The sequence below is a fragment of the Dicentrarchus labrax genome, unplaced genomic scaffold (genome assembly GCF_905237075.1).
Source record: "Dicentrarchus labrax unplaced genomic scaffold, dlabrax2021, whole genome shotgun sequence".
Lineage (NCBI taxonomy): Eukaryota > Metazoa > Chordata > Actinopteri > Moronidae > Dicentrarchus > Dicentrarchus labrax.
Window position 1 is genome coordinate 18948588 of NW_026136714.1, and position 16724 is coordinate 18965311.

The following is a 16724-nucleotide window of genomic DNA, read 5'->3' on the forward strand; positions in this document are numbered from 1 at the left end:
TTTTTTTTTTTTGTCCAAAGACACTAAATGCTAGAAGACAAACTTTTAGAGGTTTTTCTTCAACTTGCAGACTTTTAATTAACACTGAATACCTGCTCTGTTCTGTAGCTACACCTAAAAGGAAATACACTTAACTACTGCTAAGAACTTTATATGAAAAATATTTAAAAGATGAGTTATCAGAGTGAAGAAGACACAGCAATCAAACTGCAGTGATTTTATTCTGAGTATCTTCTTTTCCTTCGGTAACAACAGTATATAAATGTCTTTACTGAGACCAGAGCTCTATCTTGTGGTCAAAGTACCACAGTGCAGCCTGATGGACAGCTGTGAAAACTGTGAAATAGATGACATTCAGATAGAAACCACCTCTACTTTCTCACATAGTGGTAATGAGGCTTAAATTGTCCTAAGGATACAGAGCCATTGATGCAGTTATTAGCGTCATTCAATGGCATAAAATAAAAATGAAAAATAAAAAGAGCACCACCATGCAGCAAATTGTGATGCATTTGGTGACACAACTAAGTCAGGGTTAGAATTAGCACCCAGAGGGCACTTTATCATAGATAGATAGATAGATAGATAGATAGATAGATAGATAGATAGATAGATAGATAGATAGATAGATAGATAGATAGATAGATAGATAGATAGATAGATAGATAGATAGATTGGTTGTAGTCTAATATTCAATATATTCCCAATAAAATATCATGGTTTACTGTGTAGAACAGACCAAACAGTGACTGCTGATGTAATAATTCACCTGTTTACTGTATGTGACATGAAACTGAAATTACTGTTGACTGTCAGACATTTATATATTATTTCACTTTCATCCAGATGAGCAAACTGAGTCACCTTCTTTATTTGTGTTTCATTGACTGCATTCTGCAGAAATTGTTTGATTGTTACATCCAGTGATATACCGGATGAACCGGTTTTAATTTCCTGTATGATATACATTTTTCATATACCACCATATGATGCATAGTCGAAACAACTGCTATAGAACATTGTTTTTTTAAATATCTCCTTGAATATTTAAATACTTTAAGTATTTTATGTTCATTTTATGCTTATAATCTTTGTACTATTTTAAAATATTTTGTTTTGAAAGGGAAGTAATGTTAAAGTTGTTGGTATGTCAACTTAAGTTCAGTTTTTACTACGTTGCAGTTTGCTCAATAAAAATCGATTACATTTGGATTCTTTCACATATTGTATCATTTTGTCTCTAATCAAAGTCTTCTGTATATACGTAATGACACAAGGAAATTGCCATTCTAAATCCAGAGGACAATGACATCCTGACACCTCCATCTGCTGGTGTGAAAATGACATGACAACATTTCTTAAAGGTAATAATTAACCCTGTGACTGGTAAAAGAAAGTGAAAGCAGAATTTGTCATTGTTGAACAGAGCTGAGGCGCCACTACAGGGTGTGAGATTTCTGCTGGAAAACACAAGTTTGGAGTATTTGAAGTAATCAAGAGACAGTAACTTGGTGAGTCCGACTGTTGAAAATATCTTCAATAACAAATGGCTGAGAGAGCTCTTTTTGAAAGTTTCCTGAACTGCCATGTGTGTTCAGAGACTTTCAGAGATCCTGTGTCTCTGAGCTGCAACCACAGATCTGTTCAAACTGCCTGAAAACATTCTGGGAACAAGCTAAAAACAAAAACTGTCCAATTTGTAAAAGAAAATCTTCAAAAGAAGATCCTGGGGTTGACTTTACACTGAAGGAGCTGGCTGACTCCTTTGCTGGGAGAAAGAAATCTGGATCATCTGAGAAAGAAAAAGGAGAGAAGAAGGTGGAGGTGGTGTGTGATAAACATCAAGAAGAGCCTAAATTGTTCTGTAAGGATGAAGATAGAGCTGTGTGTACTGTCTGTGATTTTCCTCCCCACGTCGGTCACAAGGTGCTTCCTATAGAACAAGCAGTCAGTGACCTGAAGGACCAGCTGAAATCTGACTTAAAGTCTCTACAGGACAAGAGGGACAAATACAAACAAGTGGAGAAAACATACAATGAAGTGATTCAACACTCCAAGAAGCAGCTGTTGTCCACAGAGAGGCAGATCAGAGCAGAGTTCAACAAGCTCCACCAGTTCCTGAAAGAGGAAGAGGAGTCCAGACTGGCAGCTCTGAGGGAGGAAGAGGAGCAGAAGAGAAAGACTGTCAGCAGAGCGATGAAGAGGATTGAGGAGCAGATCTCCTCTCTGTCAGACAGTATCTCTGCTGTTGAAGAAGAGCTGCAGAAACACAACGTGCCATTCCTCAGCAGTTATAAACCCACTCAGACCAGAGCCAGAGTCCAGTGCTCACTGTCAGACCCACAGCTGGTCTCAGGAGCACTGATAGATGTGGCCAAACACCTGGGCAACCTGTCCTTCAGAGTCTGGGAGAAGATGAAGGACAAGGTCCACTTCAGTCCTGTCATTCTGGACCCAAACACTGCACACCCTCGTCTCTATCTGTCTGGTGATCTGACCAGTGTGAGAAATGGAGACACAAAGCAGCAGCTTCCTGACAATCCAGAGAGAAACACTAATTATGTCAATGTTCTGGGCTCTGAGGGTTTCAGCTCAGGGAAACACAGTTGGGAGGTGGAGGTGGGAGATCATCCTCGCTGGAATATAGGTTTGGCTAAAGAGTCAGCTGACAGGAAGGGGGAGGCAGATGCTTCACCAAAATCTGGAATCTGGTGTTTATGGCATGGTGATGGAAAATACACTAATGGTCTTGGTAAGACTGTCACAGTGAAGAAGAGACTCCAGAAGATCAGAGTCCAGCTGGACTATGACGGGGGAGAGGTGTCCTTCTACGACCCTGAACACATGACTCACATCTCCACTCTCAGAGACAATTTCACTGAGAAACTCTTCCCATATTTCTGTGTTGTAGCAGCTGGTGATGCTAAAACTGCTGATATCAAAATCTGTCAAACTGATGTTTCTCTGTGAGGTTCAGGGAGGGCAGTGAGGTCTGAGTGATTTATTAGGATTATTATGATGGTGATGGTTTCTTGTCAGTTATAGACTGATATAGATTTAGTTCATTAGATGAGAATCTTGTCATTTGAAAATATATGAAGAAAATATAGAGATCCAGGTTAAAGACAAATCCGATTTGATCTCTTTCAGCAAATTACATGGAAACACATTGACTGGTTAATAATTAAAAATATATTTCCTATGAATGAGAAACTAAAGCATGGAGTGAATGTTGATGTAATAATTCACCTGCTGTTTGTTTACCATGTGTGTCATGAAACTGAGATTACTGTCAGACATTTTTGATATAGTATTTCAGTTTTATCCAGACAAACAAACTCAATCTCCTTGTTGTTTGATAATGTTAGACACAGCTTATATTTTTGATATAAATTATATAAATTAGAGTAGTACAAAACTGTAATATGATGTAATAGATCCATCAAATATTGACCTTAAGGTAATGTGGATTAAAACTGCAACTAAATACTTTCTTAAGAGTTCTTAATCTGTTGATTTTGTTTATCAATAAAATATCAGAAAATAATCATCAAATTTAAGCAAATGTTTTTTTATAAATTACTCTAACGATTAATCATTGTTCAAACTGGCACCAATATAGATTAGTTAGGATTGGTGGCAATTGATTAAACAACTTCATCCACATTATTCATGTCAGGAGTGTCATTCCCAATAATATGTATTAAAATGTTGACTGTAAAGACTTGACCTTGTCTTTGAATTGTAAATGTTGAACTTTAGAGGTTGTTAGCAGTGGTCACCTTCATCTTGATCTCATTAACATACATTTTTATCTTTATGATTTCATATCAACATTTTATTTAATTATTGGTAAGCAAATTACTGTACAAAACTGATCTTTATAGTTTGCTTCTTCACAAGAACAATACAAAATATTTTGTATGTTGGGTACAAAATATTTTAAATGCTTTCCTTTAGCTAAAAGTAAGTAGAACTACATTTATATTACAGCACTTTCAAAACCAGGGTTAATAAGTGCTTTAGAGTTACTATTAAAACTAATTTAAAAAAACCTTGGGATAAATATTTAAGACAAACAGGAACTGCTAAAGAAAAATACTCACTTCTCTCTTCATCTGCATGTTCACTTTGTTCCAAACTGTTGCTGTTTGGCCAACATATACTGTAGATAACACACAAGTCATATTTTATACAATACATTATACATTATACTGTATTCTCCTGCTCAGAGCTCAGAGGCTCCACAGTGTGTGATGTATTTATCTATATTTTATCCATAAAACTGTACAACATGCTGAGGATATATGAATAGAGAGTGAGGATGTGGATTATGCTGCAGGAATTGATTGAGATGTTTCTGTGGATACTATTGAAACTTTTCCAAGCCGACCACAGTTCTTTGTGTTTTTCATGAGGAAGGAAACAACATACTCTTACTGCAACTACATGACATGAGTATTTGAAAATGTGTTGTTAATGTTCATACTTGGTCTATTTTGACTGTTGATAAGATTATAAATAAGGTGGGCAAAATATGAAAACTCCTCTCAGTATAAAACAATGCTGTTCAACAGCACCGGCCTCTGTAATTAAAATATTTATATATATTTTATTTATATATTTATTTAACCTTAATATTGAAGATTAAAATTAAACTCTCTTTTCTGATAAACTGAAGGATTAAATGTTCCTTTATGTATTAAGAAAATTCTCCTACTCCTTAATCAAAATAAACTGTTTACAAACTGTTGAATTAGCTGGATAATGCATCGTCACTAAGCTAAAACAGGGCTGTTTCTCTGAGATCATGAAAGTTGACTTTTTAGAGATACGTGGTTCTCAAAGGACAGCGATACTACAAACTTGTTGCAGATTAAACTAACCAACAGTATCAGAATCAGAAATCAGAATCAGAAATACTTCATTGATCCCCGGGGGGAAATTTGTATATAAAGTAGTTAAAATGAGCTCAACCACAAACATCTACAGCTGTAAAATGGACCATACACATTAATGCAGCCATAATATTCATCCAAAAACATCATAAAGAACAGTAAAACACTGGCAGGGAACATTTTACTGCATACTGAGAACCAATACTTGAGGTACATTTTGTTGATAATACTTTAACTATAAGTTATATTTTGAATGCAGGACTTTTACTTGTAGCGGAGTATTTTCACAGTGCGGTATTTGTAGTAAAGGATCTGAATGAAGTTTGTACACTAATAAAGACTACTCAAACTCATTTACGCAGCTAATCAGTGGTAACTAAGTATTTACCCAAGTACTGTACAAAGTACAATTTTGAGGTATTTGTACTTTACTTTTATTATTTCAATTTTAAGACACTTTTCTACTCCACTACATTTTGGAGGGAAATATTGTTCTTTGTACTTGTTTCTGTGACAACTTTGGTTACTTACAAATATGGCATTGTGAATACAAATATGATTAGCTTATAAAACATGATGCACTACAGTAGTAGGCTAGATCTAGAATGATAAGTTGATTAATCAATAAGTGGACTGACAGAAAACTCAAAACTTGGCGCAATATTCTGGCAGTTATCTTTTTGAAAAAAAGCCAAAACATTTCATAGTTGCAGCTTCCCAAATGTAAGAATTGCTGCTTTTCCTTTTAATTATTTCAATAATTATATTTTATTTTTAATTATTTTATGTGTTCTGAAGGATCTATTTTAAAAAGAGCGTTGACAACACTGTAAAAGAACATATTTATTAGAATTTCCTATACTTAATTCATTAGAGCTGAATGATCTGAAATAAAAAAGAAGTCACATAAAATGATACAGGGTCTTGTTGCTGCATGTTGACGTCCTCCCAAGGTTCTTGTTTTTGGTGAAAATAAAAAAATCCTAAGTACATTTGTTTGCCATGGGACAAAATAACGATTACATTCACATTCCAAAAAGATTAAATTAGTCATATTTTTAAATTAATTATTTGATATTCAAAAAGGTTCAAATAAATTCAATCAAAAATAAATGAAAAGGCCTTATTGTTAACAGTTTTTTATCATGGTTCCTCTTCTGACATGTCAGATTAGGGTACAACTGAGGGCTACATGCAACGCAAAATTCAGTTCAATTAGTACTGAAGATAAGTGAGCACACAACAATGATAATCACAATAACGGACCTAACTCCCAGCTAGCACCTCAGATTCACAGTGTAACTCCATTATTGTATGTCTCTGCTGATGAAGCATGTTCTGGAGTTAAGGCTTGCTAACAGATTACAAAGGAGTGAGGAAATTGTTGGGTTTTTTTTCCTTTGGTCAGAACAGTAATGTCTTTACTGAGAACAGAGCTCCATCTTGTGGTCAAACCACTACAGTGCAGCCTGATGGGCAGCTGTGAAAACTGTGAAATAGTTTACATTCAGATAGAAACCAGGTCTCACATAGTGTTAATGAGGCTTACAGTTGTCTTCTGGATGAAGAGGGTTAGGGTCAGGATAAGGATTGGCACCCAATAGAGGACACATCATCATGTTTTCTCCACTTGAAGGGCACCCAGAGGGCACTTTTATCTACCATAGGGGCATCCAAGAGGTCACTTTTGCTGTTTTGGTTTTTTTCAAACGTGGGCACAATACTGTGTGAATCCATTCATCTATATGTGACGCTTCCTTTGTCCTTTCTAGACTTTTGCTCAGTGTTCTTCTGGTCCTGTTCTTCCCCCTTGACTGATGAAGAGAGAGAGAGAGAGAGAGAGAGAGAGAGAGAGAGAGAGAGAGAGAGAGAGAGAGATGATCAGATTGATAAGCAGGTAAAACTAAATCTCAACAAAAAAACAAACATTCCTAAGCATGTTAACGATTAAATGTTAATGAGTGTTTTAACTGGATGAAATGAACACAGTTTCCTGTTACAGTGGCTGAAAAATACAACTTGTTTACTGTTACTCAGTCTGTTAAAATGTTCAGTCTTCTTTACATTAAAAAAGTGTGTGGTTTATTTTTATTTAGTTATAGGTCTAATAGAGGGTCATAATTGTTTACATGTTGCCTTTTTGTTTGGAAAACAACTACCTGTACAGGGAATCTTTTCTGAATTAAGAGGAAAATATTAAACTTGAACGACATCCTGACACCTCCATCTGCTGGTGACAAAATGACATGACAGTGTTTACTGCTGTAACTCAAACCCACGACGGAGGTAAAAGAAAGTGAAAGTAAATTTTGACATTTAACAAATGGATGAGAGAGCTCCTCCTGAAGGTTACTTGAACTGCCATGTGTGTTCAGAGACTTTCAGAGATCCTGTGTCTCTGAGCTGCAACCACAGATTCTGTTCAAGCTGCCTGAAAACATTCTGGGAACAAGCTAAAACCAAAAACTGTCCAATTTGTAAAAGAAAATCCTGAAAAGACAATCCTGGGGTGAACTTTACACTGAAGGAGCTGGCTGACTCCTTTGCTGGGAGACAGAAATCTGGATCATCTGAGACAGAAAAAGGAGAGGAGAAGGTGGAGCATCGAAAACATCAAGAGGATCCGAAATTGTTCTGTAAGGATGAAGGTGGAAATGTGTGTACTGTCTGTTAGTTTCCTCCCCACGTCGGTCACAAGGTGGTTCCTATAGAACAAGCAGTCAGTGACCTGAAGGACCAGCTGAAATCTGACTTAAAGTCTCTACAGGACAAGAGGGACAAATACAAACAAGTGGAGGAAACATACAATGAAGTGATTCAACACTCCAAGAAGCAGCTGTTGTCCACAGAGACGCAGATCAGAGCAGAGTTCAACAAGCTCCACCAGTTCCTGAAAGAGGAAGAGGAGTCCAGACTGGCAGCTCTGAGGGAGGAAGAGGAGCAGAAGAAGAAGACTGTCAGCAGAGAGATGAAGAGGATTGAGGAGCAGCTCTCCTCTCTGTCAGACAGTATCTATGCTCTTGAAGAAGAGCTGCAGAAACACAACGTGCCATTCCTCAGCAGTTATAAACCCACTCAGACCAGAGCCAGAGTCCAGTGCTCACTGTCAGACCCACAGCTGGTCTCAGGAGCGCTGATAGATGTGGCCAAACACCTGGGCAACCTGTCCTTCAGAGTCTGGGAGAAGATGAAGGACAAGGTCCACTTCAGTCCTGTCATTCTGGACCCAAACACTGCACACCCTCGTCTCTATCTGTCTGGTGATCTGACCAGTGTGAGATATGGAGACACAAAGCAGCAGATTCCTAACACTCCAGAGAGGAACACTAAGTATGCCAATGTTCTGGGCTCTGAGGGTTTCAGCTCAGGGAAACACAGCTGGGAGGTGGAAAAAAGGTTTGGCTAAAGAGTCTTTTTTTGGCTTTTATTTGATAGGACAGCCAAAGACAGACAGGAAAGGGGGGCAGAGAGAGAGAAAGAGGGAATGACATGCAGCAAAGGGCCACAGGTCAGATTCGAACCCTGGGCCACTGCAGCAAGGACTCAGCCTAGGTACGTGGGTCGCCAGCTCTACCCACTGAGCTAACCGGGCGTCTGGCTAAAGAGTCTTTTGACAGGAATGGGGAAATATATATCACACCAAAATCTGGAATCTGCTGTTTATTGCATCGCAGTGGAAAATACCTGAATGGTCTTGGGAAGACTGTCACAGTGAAGAACAGACTCCAGAAGATCAGAGTCCAGCTGGACTATGACAGAGGAGAGGTGTCCTTCTACGACCCTGAACACATGACTCACATCTTCACTCACAGAGACACTTTCACTGAGAAACTCTTCCCATATTTCTGTGTTGGAGCAGCTGGTGATGCTAAAACTGCTGATCTCAAAATCTGTCAAACTGATATTTCTCTGTGAGGTTCAGGGAGGAAAATTGAACAAATCCATCAAATATGTAAATAAAATATCAGAAATTAATCCTCAAATTTAAGCAAATGTTTGTATATTTTTCTTGATAAATGATTTTCCAGCTAATAATTTTTCAAATTGGCACCTATATAGATTAGTTAGTATAGCTGACAGTTAATTAAACAACTTCACCCATATAACACATGTCAGAAGTCTCATTTCCAATAATATGTATTAAAATGTCCTGACCTTGTCTTTGAATTATGGATGTTGAACTTTAAAGATTGTTAGCAGTGGGCACCTTAATCTTGATCTCTAACATTAATCTTTGTGTTTATGATTTCATATCGGCATGTATTATTTTATTTATAATTCTTGAACATTCATTAAAGGTCCAGTGTGTTGGATTTAGTGGCATCTAGAGGTGTAGTTGCAGATCGCAAGTCCCTTGCACAGTGACTGTTTTATCTATTTTACAACTCAGAAATACAGAAATAAGAATGTTGGGTATACAATATTTCAAATGCTTTCCTTTAGCTAAAAGTATAAGTTAAGACACATTTTTACTTCACTACATTTTGGAGGGAAATATTGTTCTTTGTCCTTGTTTGTGTGACAGCTTTGGTTACTTACAAATTAGAAATTGTGAATATAAATATGATTATTAACCATGAAGCACTACAGTAGTAGGCTAGATCTGAAATGATAAGTTGATTCATCAAAAAGTCGATTGAAAATGTGAGAATTGCTGCTTTTCCTTTTAATTATTAAAATAATTGTATTTTATTTTTAAGGATTTTGAGGTTTGCACTGTTGGTTGTAAACAAAACAATAAACATTGTGAATGTGTCAATTTGGGCTCTGGGTTTCTCACTATTTCCAGAAAACAGTCACAGGGACATTTTTCTGGATGAGAACTTTAACACTTACTTATAACTACGGTTATGTGCATCAATGAATATGTAAGTATGCTTTATTTGTGCGTTCCTCATAAACATTGGTTAAGTAAATATTAGTGAATTAATGTGTGTAACTTGACTCACCATGTGGCTTAGCAGACAGTGCCAGTAGGAGGTTAATTAATCTGTAACTTTAAACATACAAGTTCTCACTGTAGTGCTGCTGGTTTATAATTTTTATTTTGTGACAATTTGAGATAACTATGAGTCGCTGTGTTAATCCTTAGTTAATACTACAAACAAAGGCTGTTCAATTTATCCTTTAAGAGAGTACTATATCTGTACCTTATGTTGCACTGATAGCCCGTGGACAGAATTTATAGGACTGTATAGGATTGTAATTTGTAGTATACAGAGATTATGGTTAATTGTATTGGTATGTCGGTTATTCTATAACCCACAGAACAGCCATCCAGTAAAGTACAAAACCCAACTGAAGCGTCCTCTAGTGACATTCATTAAGATACATGAAACACTAATGCAGGAAGTTGGAGCGGTTGTTTCACTTATAAGTTCTCCAACTAGGGGTCATAGTTGACTCATAAATCTTAATTAGCGCTATACTTCACGTGACTAGCTCGTTACCTTGCTTGTACTCGTGTTAAATAGTTTTTAGTAAATGTAGGTTTCCATGTTTTCATACCAATAGTTGAATTATGAGTAAACGCTGCGCCCACGGAGGAGGGGAGTGGAGCGAGAAGGAGGGAGGAGTGGAGTCAAAGGAGGGGAGAGCATGAAAGAGGGAGGGGAGCGGAGTAAGGGGAAGAGAGGCGGGTGGTAGTGGGAAGCAAGGAGGAAAACATTACATTACCTCGTTTCTTCTCGTAGTTGAGAGTTTTTCTTGGTTATTCCCGGGATCGCTGGCGAAGGCGCAGCTCAGCCAGGACGCACCGCACCGAGCCAGGACGCACGGTAAGAAGACGCGCCGCTACTCGCCTTTTTACCGACATTGGAGGGTTCACGGTGAAGCGGGGAGGGGGTTTTCATACTGAGATGGATTTTGGGGGAAGAAAGGAAAGAGATGGAGGAGGAAGATAGAAAGCCAGACAGGCGAAAAGGAAGTGTAGTGAATGGGCTGTCTGCTCTCCCTTTCGCTCTCCTTGTCTCTGCTGCCCTCCAGGGAGTCCAAGACCAAAAAAAGTAACGGAAAGAATGAACGACTGTGGCAAAGGAGGAGAAGAAAGTTGGCGATAAACTCTGCTTCACTTTCTTTTTTTCCTCTCAGACAACATGTACACTTCATTGTGGGCTCTACGGCGAGTTTAACAGAGCTGCTTATCCAGAACTTATTTTACCTAAACTCTCAGTGCGTAAGACTTTACTATAGCAGCACAGTGTGTTTTATAATTCTTGTGATGGTGCCCAACCACTGCAGCATAAAGCCTTTGCTTAGGAATGAAAGTTACAGTACTGTCTTTAATGTGCTATAGATGAAGATGACGACAGCCGCAATTGTTTGTGGGAGTAGTGACGATAAGGATGATGTTTATGAAGACAATGATTGTACAGATAATGTAGTGAAGACCATAAACTGTGCGGTTTGGCACTGGTGAATTAGGCTTTGAGTCATTTCTACATCATTATGCAGCGGAAGACTGTGAGGTACTTATTCATATCCTGTATCAGCGGTGCACATCAGTTTCAGTTCACAGTAAAGTATGAGACTGAGTTGTAGTGTTGCAGTGGTACGTGATTATCACAGTAAGATATCTGTCTCTTATCACGGTTTCAGGTATAAAGGTGTCTGTTACACAGTTGTTATTATTATCAGTTATAATAAAAGGAATAACATGTTTTTGTTGAACAATTGATTTATTATAATTTCACAAAATATTATGTCCTATATTTTTAATTACACTAATACAATAGCATTCAATATTTAGGGCCCCTGAATTGTCTAAGATATAAATCATTCAAATGTTTTTTGTTTTATTTGCCCTCATATAATGATCACTATTTTTGTGTGCTAATGACACATGTACTCCTCCTCCTCCTCCTCCTCCTACTACTACTACTACTACTACTACTACTAATAATAATAATAATAATAATAAACTTTATTTATACAAAACCTTTCAAAGCAAAGTGCCTTACATGGTTGAACTAGGGTTAAAACATCTCAGGAATGCAATGAGGCTAACAAAATCAGACAATTAAAACAACACAACAAGAGTAACAGTGATAATAAGACAATAAAACCGTTTTCTAACATTAATGAAAGTTTGAGTTTTGAGGTAGGGTGTGTCAGAGCTAAGGGGTGCTGACTGTAAAACCAGGTCTCCTGAAACCAGGATTTAGGAGCAGCTAACAGAGCACTGCCTGTAAGTCTGAGGCTCTGGCTAATAGGGGAGCAGCAATTCAGCAAACATAACCCAACATAACCCAACATAACTGGGAGCTAAACCATTAAGTTCTTTAAAGACTGTGTTTTGCACTAGACATGTAGGTGAAATATTTGGCTTTAATCCCTGAATACGGACTAAAACACAATGAGTTACAATAATCTATCTAAAATGAAATGAGTGACCTTCTCAAGATTGCCTTGATAGAGACAAGACTTGAAATTAAGATGCCCCTCTATTATTAGAAATGATGACTGTGGAATATTAAACCCTGGATTCTGGCTGCAGGTTTTACGTTTGTGGGCAGGGAGCCAAGATGTTTTTGTGAAATAGGAATGGAAAGAAAATTAGTTTTTTATTTAGCTGGGTACATTTTTGGGAACAGACAAGATAATAACATAAATCTGCATGTCATCCGCATAATAATGGACATGACATGTTAGCACTGTTTACATGTGTGTTGATATTGATGCTGTGGATTAATTTTGTTGATGAGGAATTATTTCTGAAGACAGAAAGAACATGTTATCAAATTGAGATGTTTTCCTACTAACACAACAGATACATGGAAATATTTTCTTTTTTTAAAGAAACATTATATATTATTCCTCTCTTTAACATTTAAGGGACCAGTGTGTAGGAGTTTCTGGTATCTAGAGGTGGTGTTTCAGATTGCAACTTAATGAACACCGTTGACATCTGTATTTGACGACCTGGGAATGAAACCAGGCTGTGAGGTGTGTCGAGAAACTGGCAGCGAAACTGGGCAGTGTCTGGTTTGTCCGTTCTGGGCTCCTGTAGAAAAAAGATAGATAAAACCGGCTCATTCTAAGGTAACAAAAATACAACAATTCCTATATTCATTTATTTTACACTAATAAAAACATACCTATGAATACTGTATTCCATTTCTGCCAATGAGCCTCCTCAATGTTACACTGTAGTTTCCTGACAGCTGTATCTAACTTTTTACACCTGTTATATGCACACTGACGCGTCTCAACTTGGTCAATATCTTAATGCTGTAATTTGTGCAATGTCAATGAAAATGCAGAAGTTAAGTGACAATGTGCAAATACTACTGGCCCATTTTTGGGTGAGCTAAATATGCAAGAATAGTCATGACACTGTTCCTAACAAGATGTTTATTCTTTAAAAAGTAAATAAAGAGAGAAATTATTAAGGGATCACCAAAGTTATTACAATTCATCGTCCTACCAAAATTCCAAAGTCAGGGCTTCCCTTAAAGGTTTTCCGGGGGATTTAATGTCAGAAATAATTTTGTCACCTGAAAATAAGAATCGTTGTTGATGTTTTTGTTACCTTAAAATGAATCTGCCATGTTGAACTGCCATGTTTCTACAGTAGACCAGAAGGACCAACATTTTTTGCAAGTTTCTCCTACACACTTGGAAAGTGAGCCATATTCAGTTGATTGCAATTTGCAACCTCACCTCTAAATGCCACTGAATCCAACACACTGGTCCTTTAGGTCAGTAGGAAAAACAGTAAATATGAGAAACATAAATGAGATTACAAAAGCAACCTGTTGCAAAATGAGAAAGAATGAGGTGTGTGTGTGTGTGTGTGTGTGTGTGTGTGTGTGTGTGTGTGTGTGTGTGTTTGTTACAGGAAGAAATTGAAGTAAGGTTAATTAGAAAATGCTGAGAGATGTGAATTAGAAACTTGCATGTGACTGCTCCATCTAAACTGAACTAAGATGTCTGAAAGGGTCATGTAAGGTTATTCCTTGAATTTGATCTCACTCAATAACTTTGTGCCCTGCACAAATTAATTTAATGTGGGTCAAAATCCAAGTTTGTGTCACAGCTTGAAGGTCGTTCATTGTTAGATGGATATGACGCTGCGTCTGCCAGAGTGTCTGAGTCTTTATGGTGCATGGATAAGATTATTAAGCTTAAAAGGTCAATCAAAATGTCAGGGTTTTTATCAGGTAAGATGAGAGGAGGAGTGGCTTTGTGGCCTAAGAGGTCAGGTGAATTATTCAGAGGTTGATTGTCCAGGTCTTTTGGTGCGGCGCTCGGGGCTTGATACTGTATTGTGCCCTTGTGTCATATCTGCATCTCACTTTTCCATTATTGCTTTGTTAATATTTATCATTAGTGGGAAGAAAGGTATCAACATAGGTGTACATCTGTATATACATCTCTATTCATACATGCACAGTTAAAAATCAGTTCAATTTCTCAAAGTAAAAAAATATATATATATCCTTTTTCTCAGGCCACAATTTATGAATCGGAGAGAACTGAGAGAGTTTGTAAGTGATGACTTATCCTGTGATCACAAGTTCCCATAGTAAACTACCTTGTTCACTTACAGTCAGATCTACTGAGGAAAAATTAATCAGTAACCCACAGGAACCTTGACAAAAACTGAACATCGTCAGTCTGTTACCTTTCATTTGTTTATTCAACCTAGTTGTCAGTTAGATTGAGGCTGATTCTGTGGTAACACACAAGTGACGGATAAAAGGAAAACTGATAAAGGGGAAATTAAAGGGCCAGTGTGTAACATTTAGGAGGCTCTATTGGCAGAAATTGAAGATAATATTCATAGGTATACAAACTGTAAGAGTTTGTTTATTCCTATAGGAACCTTAATTCCATGGACCCTGCCATGATGAACCACCATGTTTCTACTGTACCCCAGAAGGGACAAACTAAATGCTGGCTCTACCCACTGGTCCTTCAAACAATAGTCAAAAGTAGGCTTCACTGTGGCTGCCTGGCTGATATGTAAAAGTAAAAATACAAAAATGCAGAGGCACTCGATTAGAAGTGAAAGCCCTGCATTCAAAAGTGTACTTAAGTTATTTAAAAGAAAGTATGCGAATACGCTTCGAGGGGAAATATCTCTTTGGTGGAACAATTCATAGACATCTGGAACCTATGACAAGTGACCCCAACTAGACACTGCTTTTTTTGTAGGAGCGTGTGTTTTTTAATGTAAAATCTTAATGTAATCTTAACAGCTGCAGCTGTCAATAAATATAGGGTAAAGTAAAAAAAAAGATCTAGGATTATAAAGTAGCATAAATTGGAAACACAAAAATATGCAGCCTTGTTTCATTGATTTTAAGGGGAATCTGACTAAATACGACCCAGTGAAAGGCATTAAGAATAATTACATAGAAATAACTATAATAAGTCTTCTTGCTGATGGTCCATATGTTTATGAAGTTCATAAAGAGGCTTTCATAATAAGTTCAGACTGGTGCATAACCAGTTTAAAAATCCTTGCAGTAGGTTTAAGCAGATACTTAGTTACTCTCCACCTCCAGGAAAGTGCACCAGGCTAGAAAGCCATACTGGTCAAACCATGTAATGACAGCAATGGCAACGTAACGTGATAAACAAAAGATTTCCCATAAGGCTTCATCTGCCACTGAGCAACTTTAATAGGAAAGAATAGAGACCCACCTTCAACAATGTATCTAGTACTCCCGTAATGCAATCATTGCATCAAACACAAGCTCAGCATCTGACTGACATCATTACTCACCAGAAACTTTGCTTCTTTCTGTTATTTTTTACAGTTTGGGTATTGGGTATAGTCTGGAGTTAGCATGCACTTTGCAAAAAGTGGGTTTTTTACAACACCTACAACTGTGCAGACCTCCACCGCAGACCAATGGCTCAGAACTCAGGGAATAAGGGCGTAAGTTTCATTTCAGCTGTGGTTGAACTGTGGGCAGGTGAAATCCAGAGCAGTGAAAGTTTTCTGTATTTAATGTATGACCTAGATACACATTTAGAGTAACAATATACTGTATACCAATCAACTATAACATTATGACCACTAAAAGGTGAAGTGAATAACACTGATTATCTGGTTATAATGGATCCTGTCAGTGGGTGGGATATATTTGGCAGCAAGTGAACATTTTGTACTCAAGTTGATTAGTGTTAGAAGCAGGAAAAATGGGCAGCGTGAAGATTGGAGCGACTTTGACAAGGGCCGAATCGTTATGGCTAAACGACTGGGTCAGAGCATCTCCAAACCAGCAGCTCTTGTTGGGTTTTCCCTGTCTGCAGTGGTCAGTACCTATCAAATGTGGTCCAAGGAAGGAAAAGCAGTGAACTGGAGACAGGGTCATGGGTGGCCAAGGCTCATTGATGCATGTGGGGAGCAAAGGCTGGCTCGTGTGGTCCGATCCAACAGACGAGCTACTGTAACTCAAACTGCTGGAAAAGTTAATGCTGGTTCTGATAGAAAGGTGTCAGAACACACAGAATGTATTGGTTGAATAGAGAAATGTTCTGTTGGGAAGAGACACTTAGAATGGATTATGTGGATTGTAATAGCTTTATATAATATATTTTATTCATTAATGGAGCGAAGCCTGCAAGCTAGTTCAGGCAGGTCAACTCGAGCTGCGCTGATTACACACATGACATGCCTTATTCCATAATCACTAACCAAGCTCTCCCTTCCAATCTGGCGGTCTATTTAAACTGCACAGTTTCCCAGCTCTCCCTCTGCTCTGTCAATGCTCTGTCTGTATTGCTGCTGCTGCTGCTGCTGCTGCTCTGTAAGCTATTGCTGCCGAGTGGGGGTTAAGGTATTTGCGCATCACTCCCCAATATCTCATGTAA

General features: G+C 37.8%; 1 protein-coding gene, 2 long non-coding RNA genes and 2 pseudogenes across 3 annotated transcripts in view; 3 read left to right on the forward strand and 2 right to left on the reverse strand.

Moving 5' to 3' along the window:
- Positions 1–1402: 1402 nt before the first annotated feature.
- LOC127376709 (zinc-binding protein A33-like) lies at positions 1403–3727 on the forward strand (annotated as a pseudogene).
- A 2001-nt stretch (positions 3728–5728) lies between these two features.
- Positions 5729–10718, reverse strand: LOC127376727 (uncharacterized). The gene is made up of 2 exons (XR_007887560.1): positions 10575–10718; positions 5729–6712 (listed from the first exon to the last, which is right to left on the reverse strand). It is a non-coding gene; the product is annotated as an uncharacterized LOC127376727 (long non-coding RNA).
- On the forward strand, positions 7222–9551 carry LOC127376726 (zinc-binding protein A33-like; annotated as a pseudogene).
- The window catches only part of LOC127376692 (phospholipid-transporting ATPase ID), a 38325-nt gene continuing 32175 nt past the window's right edge, over positions 10575–16724 (forward strand). Inside the window, exon 1 of the mRNA XM_051423808.1 lies at positions 10575–10675. The gene's annotated coding sequence lies outside the window, so the exon portion shown is untranslated. The remainder of the gene's footprint in view (positions 10676–16724) is intronic.
- On the reverse strand, positions 12442–13073 carry LOC127376728 (uncharacterized). The gene is made up of 2 exons (XR_007887561.1): positions 12995–13073; positions 12442–12900 (listed from the first exon to the last, which is right to left on the reverse strand). It is a non-coding gene; the product is annotated as an uncharacterized LOC127376728 (long non-coding RNA).